Source organism: Lynx canadensis, chromosome B1 (assembly GCF_007474595.2).
Source record: "Lynx canadensis isolate LIC74 chromosome B1, mLynCan4.pri.v2, whole genome shotgun sequence".
In the NCBI taxonomy this organism is placed as follows: Eukaryota; Metazoa; Chordata; class Mammalia; order Carnivora; family Felidae; genus Lynx; species Lynx canadensis.
The window spans coordinates 174,309,015-174,322,243 of NC_044306.2; the positions used below are offsets into that span (position 1 = coordinate 174,309,015).

At 46.0% G+C, this 13,229-nt stretch overlaps 1 long non-coding RNA gene across 1 annotated transcript; it reads right to left on the minus strand.

Moving 5' to 3' along the window:
* Window positions 1-4,571: 4,571 nt before the first annotated feature.
* On the minus strand, window positions 4,572-9,711 carry LOC115512727. The gene is made up of 5 exons (XR_004343552.1): window positions 8,895-9,711; window positions 8,322-8,393; window positions 7,714-7,898; window positions 6,255-6,342; window positions 4,572-6,164 (listed from the first exon to the last, which is right to left on the minus strand). It is a non-coding gene; the product is annotated as an uncharacterized LOC115512727 (long non-coding RNA).
* Between the last annotated feature and the right edge of the window lie 3,518 nt (window positions 9,712-13,229).

Here is a 13,229-nt window from a genome sequence, read left to right on the forward strand (position 1 = left end):
CAGGGGTCCAGCCTTCGAGAGGGTCAAGGGGGGGCCGGAACCTTCACCTGAAATGCTATGATGCGACAGCTTGCCAGTAAGAAAGGAGCAACCTTAAATGGTGTTAAGGATCTATTCCATTTCAATACAGATTGGCTTCGAGGAGCCCCGGCATTGGGATGACAGTGCTGTTCTCTTCCAGTGCTGGGAGGTGTGCAGTTACCCAGGAATGCGGTGTTAGACAACGTAAAGAACGAGAAAAAAAGTGTGTCTGGACCCTACAAAGAATCTTCGGGTGCAATGACTGGACACTGATAATTAATACCTAAAGTAGTTCTTCAATCCATAATTCTCATTTTTCTTCAGTAAATCACTATACCTCACGTGGGCCTATGAATTTTATAATACATTTTATAATCGACTTGTTTTATACCCGACAATAAACATATAAACAGCTTTTCTATACCTGTTATTCTAATATTTTTTAATAAATCACTCACGTGGGCCCATGAGTTTTGCAATATTTTTTAAAGTTTATTTATTTATTTTGAGAGAGAGACAGTGCGAGTCAGGGAGGGGCAGAGAGAGAGAGGGAGAGAGAGAAAATCCCAAGCAGGCTCCGTGCTGCCAGCACAGAGCCCGATGCGGGGCTTGAACTCACAAAACCATGAGATCGTGACTTGAGCCCAAACCAAGAATCGGACGCTTAACTGACTGAGCCATGCAGACACTCCTGCAATATGTTTTATAATCAACTTGTTTCATAGACAGGAGCCCCACCAAACAGTATTTTCCCAGGCTTTTCACGTGTTACGGGAGATCCTGTTGGGTAGCTGGTTTTGCTGGTTTTTTTTTTTTTTTAATTTTTTTTAACGTTTATTTATTATTGAGAGACAGAGAGACACAGAGTGTGAGCAGGGGAGGGGTAGAGAGAGGGGGAGACACAGAATCTGAAGCAGGCTCCAGGCTCTGAACTGTGAGCACAGAGCCTGACGTGGGGCTCAAACTCACAAAATGCGGGATCGTGACCTGAGCCGAAGTCAGTTGCCTCACCAACTGAGCCACCCAGGCACCCCTCATTTTGCTGTTTTTTGTTTTTTTTTTTTTTTTTAAAGCTTCCCAGGTGATTCCAAGTTTGCACCCAGGGCTGAGAGTTCCTGCACCAGAAGCAAGCGGGTGAATGCATGCCCACACCTCTGATTCCAGCCAGCAGGGGGGAGGTGCCTCAGGCGGACTTAGAGGTTGAACTGTGCCCCCCACCTCCCTCCCCAACCAGAATTCATTTGCTGAAGTCCTAACCCCTTGCACTTCAAAATGTGGCCTCAATTGGAAATACGGTCACTGCAGATATAATTAGTTAAGATGAGGTCACACCAGAGTAGGGTGGGCCCCTAAAGCAGTATGACTGGTGCCCTTATAAAAAGGGGAAATTTGGACACAGTCCCACACACAGGGAGAGCATCATGTGAACATGGAGGCAGAGATCGGGGTGATGCATCTATAATGCAGGGAACACCAAGGATTGCCAACACACCGCCAGAAGTCGGGGGAGAGGCCAGGATGAGATCCTTCCCTCAGCACCCACAGCAGGACCCAAGCCCGCTGACACCTTGATCTCGGACCTCCAGCCCGCAGTTTGTGGGACTTTGTTCCAGTAGCCCTAGCAAGCCCACACGGGGAGTTTCCTCCAAAACAGCAAACAGAAGTTCCATACACAAATGTTCCAAGTGGACTTTAAAACAAACAAAAAACCAGAATCTCTCTAGGTAGCGAAATTGCTGGAAAGCTTTGGAAACTATTTGGAAACTCAAAGAAATCATTTTGTTTTGTTTAACGGGGTTCACACTGCCGCAGGAAGCATCGTAAATCTCAGTGACCATCCTGACCATCTGATAGCTACTGAGAAAGTAACTGGTTTGTGTCCATTCCTGCACTCAGTTCTCTCCCTTGCTCATTTCAGCCTGTCAGCAGCAGGACAGGTAATTGAATTAAATCACCTAGCAACTGCGATGCTCTCCTTTTTCGTATCAAAGGAGCCTTTCTCTTTAATCGATTAAAAATCTGAGGTCTCCCTGGCAAGGAGAAAATTCTTAGAATTAGAAGTTGGCCAGGAGCTGGATTCATAGGGACAGTTTCCAGATACAAAAGGAAGCTTCAGGGGGGCCTTAATCAGGCCCCCCTAGAGGAACCCACGGGGTGGCCCAGGGGTTCCTGGACAACAGTGGCTTGTACACCTCCCACCAGCTGCTGAGTCTCTCAAGGGAGAGGACTCTGTCCCTCACATCTATCTCATCCCAAACCCAATCTTCATGGCTGTTCTACTGAATTCTCCTGCCTAACCCTTTCCTGGGCACAGAGATTGATCTTCTTTGCCCGATTCCTATGCAGGGACCAGGATAAACAGAGCTCACAGATGCTCTGAGAGCAGGGATGCAGTGAGAGGGCAGGAGATGAGCATCTCAGCTTGGCCACTCAGTAGTTTTCAGGATCATGCATGCCAGACAAAAAGACAAATGGAAATTTAATTAGGGTCAGTGAAAGGAGAATGGGTATTGAACTTAGCCATGAATTTTTCTTTTCGAAGATGTAAGTAGAACCTCAGAGTGGAGTCCTTTGGCTCTTTTGAGTTATGGAGATGGTTCTCTAATTGAAGAGTTGGGACACACTCATCTTCCTATGTAAGACATAAGCAGATGTAGGGAGCTTTAGATAAGGTTCTTTCAAAAAGAATAAATAAATGCAAAAGAAAGACATTACTAGCTTTCATCTGGACACTTTTCTTAGGTCCCCTCCTGCCCTAGGATTTTTCAGTGGATAGATGTAGAGGGAAAAAAAAAAATTCAAACATGAAATTGCTCAGTTTCAAGTCGGCTCATTTCCTGGCTCTCTGGTGAGTTGCCTGCCCAGTCAACTACTTGTCCTCTAGTGCCTTAGAAATGCCCTCGTTCAAATTTGTTCAAAGAGTTCGAACACCTAGTACCATCCAGGTGGAGCCCTTGTTCCCGCATGGACCCCGACTGCAGAGAGGAAGCTCGGCCTCCTAGAAAGAGCTTCCATTCCAAAGTCCCAGATGTGAACCCCAGGTCCTTCCCTTGTGCAGGTGATGAAGGATGGGAGTGTCTTCTCAACCTCCTTGTGGGCATTCAGCGGAAGAAGAATAAATAAAGCACCAAACAGAGCTCTGATGCGCTCTCATGGGTACTCAATAGAAGGGCCTCCACTCCACTCTGCCCTGCAGCTCAGCAGATTCTTACCCTCCTCTCCCGTCCACATGGATACGGAGGGGGGATGGGGCCAGTGTTCTCTACTCCCCCTACCCGGAAGCCAGGCTCCTGTGCCATGCCTTCTAAAGAGGGAGCCAGGGCTGATACAAGACTGGCCCTCTCCATCTCAGGGAGTCCGCGTGCTGGACCTTATTTCCACTCAGTAAACAAGTGCTGAGCACAGACCGCCTGTTGACCCAATGCTAGGGCCTGAGGATGAAGCAATGAAAAATAGTGGGCCCTTTCCTCCAGCCTCAACATGTCAAAACGTCTCTCAATACATCCACTTCCCTAAGAGATTGTGGTCATTTCATATTTTATTATACTACTTTAGCTTATTTTTATTTTAATAAAAAAAGATTTATGTGCAAAAGAAAAACATTATTGGGGTGCCTGGGTGGCTTAGTCGGTTAAGTGTCCAACGTCAGCTCAGGTCATGATCTCACCGTTCATGAGTTCGAGCCCCACATCAAGCTCTGTGCTGACAGAGCAGAGCCTGCTTGGATCCTCTCTCTCCCTCTCTGTCTGCCCCTCCCCCACTCTCTCTCTCTTTCTCAAAAATAAATAAACATTAAAGAATGTTTTAAATAATAAATAAATAATGTATACCTTTTTTATTTTTTATTTATTTTTTTTTTAATTTTTTTTTTTTTCAACGTGTATTTATTTTTGGGACAGAGAGAGACAGAGCATGAACAGGGGAGGGGCAGAGAGAGAGGGAGACACAGTATCAGAAACAGGCTCCAGGCTCTGAGCCATCAGCCCAGAGCCCGACGCGGGGCTCGAACTCACAGACTGCGAGATCGTGACCTGGCTGAAGTCGGACGCTTAACCGACTGCGCCACCCAGGCGCCCCTGTATACCTTTTTTAAAAAATGGAAAACGTTATTTTTTCCTCTCTTTTAATCCATAAACCTCAATGACACTTAAGACTGAATTAATTTCTTTTTTGGGGGGATTTTTTTAAGTTTTTATGTATTTATTTTGAGAGAGATGGGGGGGGGGCAGGGGGGCGGGGAGGGGCAGAGAAAGAGGGAGAGAGACAATCCCAAGCAGGCTCCCAGCTGCCAGCACAGAGTCCGATGCGGCACTTGAACTCACGAATGGGGAGATCACAACCTGAGCCGAAACCAAGAGTTGGACACTCAACCAACTGAGCCACCCAGGTACCCCAAGACTGAATTAATTTCTGATAATATAAACAGGAAGTGACTGTCTTTTCAAAGTTACTAAATAAATAAAGCCAACCATATTTCCACTGGAATATTTGACAACACATTTTTTTAAGTCTGAGAGAAGAACTCATTCTCTGACTAATTAAAACCCATTTAATGTAATAAAGTAGACTCTCTAAGGGCCTCCTTTAATAGAGAAAACTTTATTAATCTGAGATGAGCTACAATACGAATTTAGAAGAAATAAAGTACATTTCTGGAGAGAAAACCGAACATCGCTAAGTGGGAACATAGCCACATTGGCTCCCCAGTCGACTCCACGCCATTTGACAGGTAGCTGTCTTCTCCAGTTAGGAACCAAAAGCCAAATTCCCTCCACCGATGGCCGGTGATGTTTTTCCTTCAGGAAGGCAGATTTGCTCCTCTGCCGTCTCTCGCAACCAAGTCAGGCTGATCTGATGTTCTGACACTTCCTCTCTCACCCAACAGCTTCCCATTGAGAAGTGAGACCGTTCTGGTCAACTAGGTTTGTTCGTGGCAGCAGAGGGAGCTCGACGCAGAACGGAGAGTGGCATTGTCTGTCCTCCCAAGGGAGAGGACACAGCACACCATTCTCTCTCCCAGAACCCCTGGAAGTGTGGCCAACACAAGAGTGGCTCCTAACCTAGGTTACGGGGCCTCTGAGTAACAACATGCTTCTCAGAAGATCACGTGTATGTGTTATGGATGATGTAGCTGCACAACTCCAGCCATGAATACATCTCTATATTTTCAAAAGAGAAGCTTGAACTGAGGTCAAAAAAGACTTCCCTAGAGTCTCGAGGTTTCGAAGGAACTTGTCTTAATTAGTAGATCAAAGTGGTTTGTATTTAACACATCAAATAGACAGATGAGAGGCCATTAGACAGATGGTAGATAGGTAGCCAGACAGAGGATAGATGGATTGATTTAGAAGTCAGATAGACCTAAGTTTAAACCAATTACTGTCAGAAGGAGCCTCGATAAGGTACTAAGTCTCGCTAAACCTACATTTCCTTGTCTGTAAAATGGACTCAGTTACTTCTCCAGGTGGTATTAAGGCATAAATGAAACAGTGGGTGCAAAGTGCTTAGTGAAGTGACTGACACAAAGTAAGCCTCGATAAACAGGAACCATTCTGCAACAATGCACAGCTTAAGCGGGGCCAGGCACCCGGTGGTCAGACGTTTCCCCGGTCGCCAAGGGTGAGACAGTTTTGCCAGGGAACGCAGCTTGATTTCCTGGTTCAAAAATCACACCTGTGAAACTCAATCCAGGTGGGAAATTCTTCTGGTTGACTCTGCTAAAGCCATGGTTCATTATCAAGTTATTTCTCCGGGTCACTCTGAGGTCATCTCTTAATCAATAACAGCCAGAGGGAGGGGGGGCCGGGGCGGGGAGGGGGGCACAAAATCTAGCCGTTCAGGCTTTGCCTAGAAGTCCATCATAGCACCTCTCTTTTGTTGAACATTTTCTGGGTACCAGGCACCATGTCCAAGGCCTCCTGCACATCAGTTTATTTGATCTTCTAATGATCCCCCGGGGGGGGGAGGGCGGCTACAGTGATCCCCATTTAAAGATGAAGAATTTCAGGCTTGCAAAGTCCAGTTATCTGTCCAAGATCACAGCTAGCCGGTGGTGGAGCCAGCATCAGAGCTCTTCCCACCAGGCTTTGCTTCACAGAAAACCATTAATCCCCCTTTTCTCTCCCATGTCACGTGTGTTTATACTGCACAGGAGAACAAAAGATGGTTTAAAATTCTCGTTTTTCTCACCTGCTGAAAAGCAGTCCGGCCTATTGTTACTAATCAGGCTGTACCTGGCTCCTGGCTCTCCAGGCGATCCCTCCAATCCTCTTCATTTGGCCTCTCCGCTTACCCTCATTCTTGCTCCGGATTCTTTCTGGCCTTTCAGAAAACAACTGGCAACAGTTTAGCAACTAGTTTAAATCTCTTTAGCTTGGCTAAGAATCCCCATTGCAGGGGCACCTGGATGGAGCAAAGCAAGAGTGCCACCTGGTGGCATATTTGGGTCACTGCCAACAATATTCCTTGGGCAAAGGTGGGCTCGCTGTCGGGCTGCAGGTACAGGAGGACGGACCAGCGTTCACGCTGTCTGGGAACCACTCCTAGACAACTACAAGAAACAACTCACCACTGTCTAGGCACTAACTTCATGAAACTCAAAGTCTTACTCGAATACAAGTTTGGGACTTTAAAGGCATGCATTTCTTGGTTCCAGAGCCTAGGGCTGGGATTAAGGTGAGGTAGGAGGCATCCCATCCATGCAAGGGTTGCATCTCATCTGCATTTAAAATTTTGAAATCCTTGGGACGCCTGGGTGGCTCAGTTGGTTGTGTCTGACTTCGACTCAGGTCATGATCTCACGGTCTGTGAGTTCAAGCTCCACGTCTGGCTCTGTGCTGACAGTTCAGAGCCTGGAGCCTGCTTCGGATTCTGTGTATGTCTCTCTCTCTCTCTCTCTCTCTCTCTGCCCCACCTGCACTCATGCTCTGTCTCTCTCTCTCTAAAAACTAAATAAGCATTAAAAAATTAAAAAAATTTTTTTTTGAAATTCTTTTCATCGTGGATGTTTGCATTAATTTTGACCTTTTAAAAGTGCATCAAAATATTAGTTATCTTAATTACTGAGTTTTGGGCACTCCCCCCTGACATCGTGCACCCATGGAAAACTCCTCTTGCTTCACCCTAGTATGGGGCTGCTGAGGTCCTCTGACAAAGGATTCTGTTTCCTTTCAAAGCTCTGTCGGTACCTGAGCTACAACAGCTCCTGTGGTCTCCTTGCTCATCTGCCTTTGCTCTATCCCGTCTGAGAATGGCCTTGGCATCACCACCATCCCTCCTACCCAATTCGCCAACTCAAGTCAAAAGAAAGTACCCAGACGGGGACACACTTCAGTGTAATTGCTGGGGAGCCTGACAAAACACATTTGCTGTTCACTGACCTCCGCCCATCACCCACCTCTGCCTGTCACCGACCTCAGTCCATCTCTGACCTCCGCAGATCACTGCTCGTGAGTGGGCAGCTAACTTGCCTCCCTGCTTTTGCCAGGTCCCAGACCACTGGGCTGCAAGTCTGAGCAAAGTGCACTTGTCTACACTGCATGCCAGCCCAGGGTCTGCCTTGGGGTGTTGCTTTCTCAAGAATGTCCAAGCTGAATGCCCACATCAGGTCAGATAGCCACAAAACTCAGTGTCTGCACTGGGTCACGCCAGTCCCCTGATCCATGGCTCAAGGCTAGGAGGGAAGTTCTTTACCTGGAACATATGAGTGGGTTGGGCGGGGGGGATGATTCTGGAAACGCCTGAAAATTTACGGAAATGATGTGTATTTTCTGGGGAGATGATTTATCACTTTCTTCCCATTCTCCGAGGAGCCCTTGACCCCACAGAACGTAAGAATCACAGCCGTCTCCATAAAGTCTTCAGGCTCCATCAAGGGTCTGTGTGAAAAATACAACAAGAGATCTCTCCATGCCTGACCTGGTAACAAGTGTCAGCGGCCCCATCTGTGGTATTTAAACAGTTGGGAGAGTCTGAGAAGGGCCGGAATGGTTTTCAAAATTCAGAGGAAGGAAAAATTCCTTTGACTCGATAAACTGGAATCTCAGGTGGTTACTGAGAACTGGAGAGTCGCCACTGCCTTCTCTGCCTTTCCCTCCCTGAAAGATCTTTCGGCCTTGCTATCGTTCTCCGGCAAAGTTCTTTTGCAAGATCTAGGCTTCCCTCTGGAATACTCTTCCACGCTTTTGGCATCCTTCACTCATCCTTTCCGTTGAGCTATCTCGACATTTCTAAACAGGGCTGGGCACCTTACACTCCTGTTATCACGCAGATGACTTTTCTGGGTTTATTTGCGTATTTACCTATCCTGCCCATAAGACTGTGATCCCAGGAGGGCAGGAGCCCAATGTTACTCATTTCTGCATCCCCAGCACCTAGCACAGAATCAATGTGTGGGGAAAAAAAAAAAAGTTATGTGGATGAATAAACAAACAGATCCATGAATGAATGAATGAATGAATGCACAGCTCCCCACCCTCCCCACCCCCGCACATACACACCCCCATGCCTTCATTTCCCAGATGAGACATGTGAGGCAGGAAGGGACATTAGCATGCCAGTGAGACCGAGCCCCCAGGGCCTCCCCACGGGAGCCGCACCCACGCCAGCTGCAGCTGCGCGCTGAGATCATGCAGAACCCCGAGCCACTCGGCGGCCACCTTGCCTTGTCTTTCCTTCTTGTTGCTGTTCCTTGGCTCAGCGCACACAGTAGGGAGATGCTGACCCAGGGAAATCAGAGGCAAGCAGGCGGTTGCCGGCAGGTGCCAGCTGCCCCCCCTCGGCGGGGTCTGGGAAACCGGAATCTTCTCTGTGACTCTCTGTCATTACCACAGTGAGGACCACAGTGAGAAACGATTTGACTCTCTCAAACTTACTTCAACAGCAGGATACAGAGAGCTGAACCTCATGCCCAGAAATGCATCGTCCATGAACCTAAAACAGCCAGTTTTACTTCGCTTCCTCCCCCACGGAATTAGATTCGGGAGAAGTCGGATAAAATCTCCGGACGGGCGGCCCCAAGCGCTGCTTGTCCCAAACACATTGCAGAGACTGGGAAGAGAGCTGGAGGAGGGTGGCCTACCCAGCTGGCCTTGTTCCTGCTCTCAAGTGGGGGGTGGGGGTGGGGGGAAGCCTCTGAGGAAATTCGTGGGCCCCAACACAGCTGTGGTCGTTACTGAATCATTAGATTTGCCACAAACAAGATAAAAATTTCAAACAACAAAGAGGACTTTTCCGTGGTCGGCTGAACGGGGTTTCTCATTGTGTTTTGGTTCCTTCTGGTTTCCTCACACCCTGACTGCCTTTGCCAGAAAGCCACAGGAGCCCCTGTTCCTCCAGCAGGCCTGAGGGGGGGCAAAGGATTTTTGGTTTTTAAATGTAGGTAAATCCGGAAAAGACTCAGGGTTTTGAGTCATTGTTTTGTGAGCAGTAGTTTGACCTCCTCTTGCCCACTTCTCAGAATTAGAGGTCTCCTCTCTGAGGAACACAAAAGCCCAAACAGGAAAAGAGAGGAATATCCCAAATTCATAGCTAGGAAAAGGGAAGTCACTTTGCTGTTTGTCCTCAAATGTACACCCTATTCAGATTCTCCACCTCTTCCAGATGTCGGGTAGAAATAAGCCACTTGTCCCTGATCCCACAGTTTTCTATTCTGTGTGTGTCTTACCTGTCACCCTAGACTTCAGACCTCTTTCTGTTCCCTTTCATACCTACTAAGTGTATAATAAATATTATTGTCTTATCAAAAGCCTGAAGCCAAATTAAAGCCGAGAGCATTTTTATAAAATATGAATTATTTAGAAAGTTTTACTAGAGGCCAAGCCCTTTATATCATATTTTAATGCTCACTGAAGTCCTGTAGGGGTGGGTGTTTTTTTGTTTTACAGATGAGAAAACTGAGCCTGGGAAGGCTTCTGGGAGTGCAAGGTGCTTCTCAGTGGTGGGGGGTTGAACTCCGGGACAGTCTCACTGGCAAAGCTATGCTCCTCACCTCTTTGGACTTCCCAGCATTTCAGCGGATGACCCAGGAAAGCTTTCACTTATTGGGCACAGTAACCAGGACCTAAGGGATCAGGACACGGTGTAAAACACGGCAGGACTCAGAGCAGAAAAAGGTTCACTAGCATCCAAATCGTTAATGCTTTTCCAGACAGAATGACAGGGACTGCCCAGGCCAAGCCCTCATCTCCCAAATCCCACCCTTGCCCCCTAACCATGGCCAGCTCTGCTCTCCCAACCACCCTCGGTGAGTATCAGGAGAAATGTCCTTTGTCTCCTCCCCTAACTAGCCCTGAGCTGGAGAGTGGCACAGTATGGTGGTTCTGAGTATGTGTGTAACTGCGGACCTTTGCCCCAGTCATGCTCGTAGCCAATATCCCTGAATCGATCCCAATACTCCTTGCTACAGAAGACAGATCAGAACTCAGAATCATTCTCAATACAGCATTCCAGACAAACACTACCAATCCATCAGCGTTGTTCTGAGATTAAGCCTGTTTGTCATTATTGGCATAGCAAGTGATCAGTGGAATTTAATTTCCATTCCCTTCTACCCTTCCTGCCTTCCTTCCTCAGTGTTTCTGGGATGGGTAGAGGGATGGATGGATGGATGGTTGGGGAAATGGATGGATGGATGGATGGATGGATAGAGGAAGAGAGGGAGGGAAATAGGGAGGAATGGATGGATGGATGGATGGATGGATGGAAGAAGGGATGGATGGATGAAGGGATGGATGGATGGAGAAATGGAGGGAGGGAAGGAAGAAAGGAGGGAAGGATAGAGGAAGGAAGGGAGGGAAATAGGGAGGGAGGGAGGGAGGGATGGATGGATGGTTGGATGGCTGGATGGAAATTAAGTTCTCCCCTTACACAGGAGCCCTGGTTGGCACCACTCCTAATTCTGCTGACTCCACTCAGTGCCAGTGCTTCCTTGACAAAACTTGCTCTTAGCATGTGGCATTTGTTATAGGAACTGGTGAGATTCCTGGGTCATTCTGAGGCCATGGAGGATCTTCAGCGTCAGCACTTTGTTTCTCACTCAGTCTCATTTCCTCCCCCTCTAACATATGCCTGAGCTTAAAAACATCCACTCACCCCATACTTCCTTCTTCTTTTTAAAGCTCAAGCTGACAAGAGAAATTTCTTCTCCCACTCACCACTTTTTTTTGTATACAGAGAAAAAAAAATACAATTCCACTGTGGGGGTGCATAGGAATTGCCAATGATTAAAAACTTTTCTGTCTCTTTGGAACCATCATCACCCTTAACCTATACCATTAGTTGCCTAGAGGTTCTGAATCATCCCATGATTTAGTTATGCATGGGGAAGCATGTTTTTCCAGGGCCTTTTAAGAAGCTTTGGCTTTTGGTTTTGAACCAATCAAGTTATGGTGATAACAGAATATTCTTTCCCTAGCAAAATACCACGTAGTGTTCAAGAGGAAGAACATGTTAAGAAACTTTTATTCAAGTCACTTTGAAGAGGAATAAAATAGCTCTTATAAAGCAACATTTTTGAGATTTGAGTAAAAGTAAATCAGAAGCATATGGATTGTGTGCTGTGAAAACATACTTTTGTTTCCCTGGGAAGGAAAAAAATACTTGGGAAAAATATATTTTATAAAATGGCATATATTAGAAAATAGCTGGAGATTTTTAAGAAAACCAAAATGTAGCAGGAATGGTCCAGCTCTAGTTATTAATATCCTGGAACCAGCTGGGGAGTAAAATTAGGTGGTGAAATTATTGTACCATTCTTATTCTGAGCTGGAAAGGACACATTTCTCATATCTTTCTCACAAAAGAAAAATGATATACTGAGACCTAGGAGATGAGGCTTTGTGTTTTTTTCTTTGTTTTGATATCAGTTCTGATAATAATTCTTATCACTGGACTCATAGACTAGGTAAGGTAAGAATGTGTAGGTAGTGGGGCGCCTGGGTGGCTCAATTGGTTAAGCATCCGACTCTCAGTTTCAGCTCAGGTCATGATCTCATGGTTTCATGGGTTCGAGCCCTGCCTTTGGCTGTACACTGACAGTGCGGAGCCTGCTTGAGAGTCTCCCTCTCTCTCCCTCTCTCTCTGGCCCTCCCCTACTCATACCATCTCTGTCTCTTTCAAAATAAACTTTAAAAAAAAAAAAAGAGTGTGGAGGTAGATATGGGGTCCCAGAGTCAGACTGTTGCCACAAATCATGGCTCTACCCCGTTAGACATGGGATCTCCACAATCCATTCACCTCTTTCTATGCCCTTGTTTTGTCATCTGGAAAGTGAGACGAAGACAATGACGATGATGACAATGAATTACTACACTTACTATCTGGGAAAGCACTTGGAATAAATGTCTGATGCACAGAAAAGTTCTCAGTAAATGTTGGCTCATATTATTTGTCTTCTTGCCTAGAATGCTCTGCCACTAGATAACTCTATGGTTCAGTCATGCACTTCAGAACCTGACAAACCTTTAGGTAGACTGAGGAAAAAAAAAAAGAAATAAAATGAAATGCAAGTGGTGACATTACAATCAACTTGAAAGAAATAACAATTATGAGGAGAGAATACAGTGAAAAACTGTACCCCAGCAAATCAGATAATCTACATGAAATAGCAAATTCTTAGAAACACACCAATTACCTAAATTGACTCAAGAAGAAATAGAAACCACAACAGACCTATTACAAGTAAAGAGAGTGAATCGGTAATCAAAACCTCCCATTGGAAGAAAGTTCAGGACCGGATGTCTTCACAGGTGAATTCTACTAAATATTTAAAGAAAATTTAATACCAATCCTTCTCAATCTCCTCCAAAATATGGTAGAGGGGAACACTTCCTAACCCATCGCATGACGGCAGTGTTCTTCTGATACCAAAATTAGTCCCGCAGTTCTTTCAGAACTCTGCCCTCCCCTTCCATATAACTATAGTTTCACCTCCTCCCACACACATATGCATTCCCTCGCCTCAACTTATTTTTCATCATAGCTCTTATCACTACCTGATATATACTTATTTTCCTATTGATTGATTGATTTTCTTCTCTCACTAGAATGTGGGAGTTCCATCAGAGCATGGAATATTTTTTTCCACGGAATAACTTCTTAGGCATGAATTTTCCACGCCTAAGATAGTGCCTACCACATAATAAGGGCCTATAAAAATGTGTTGGATAAATATATTGTCTAACCATTCTTTTACTGAAAGAAAATAAAGA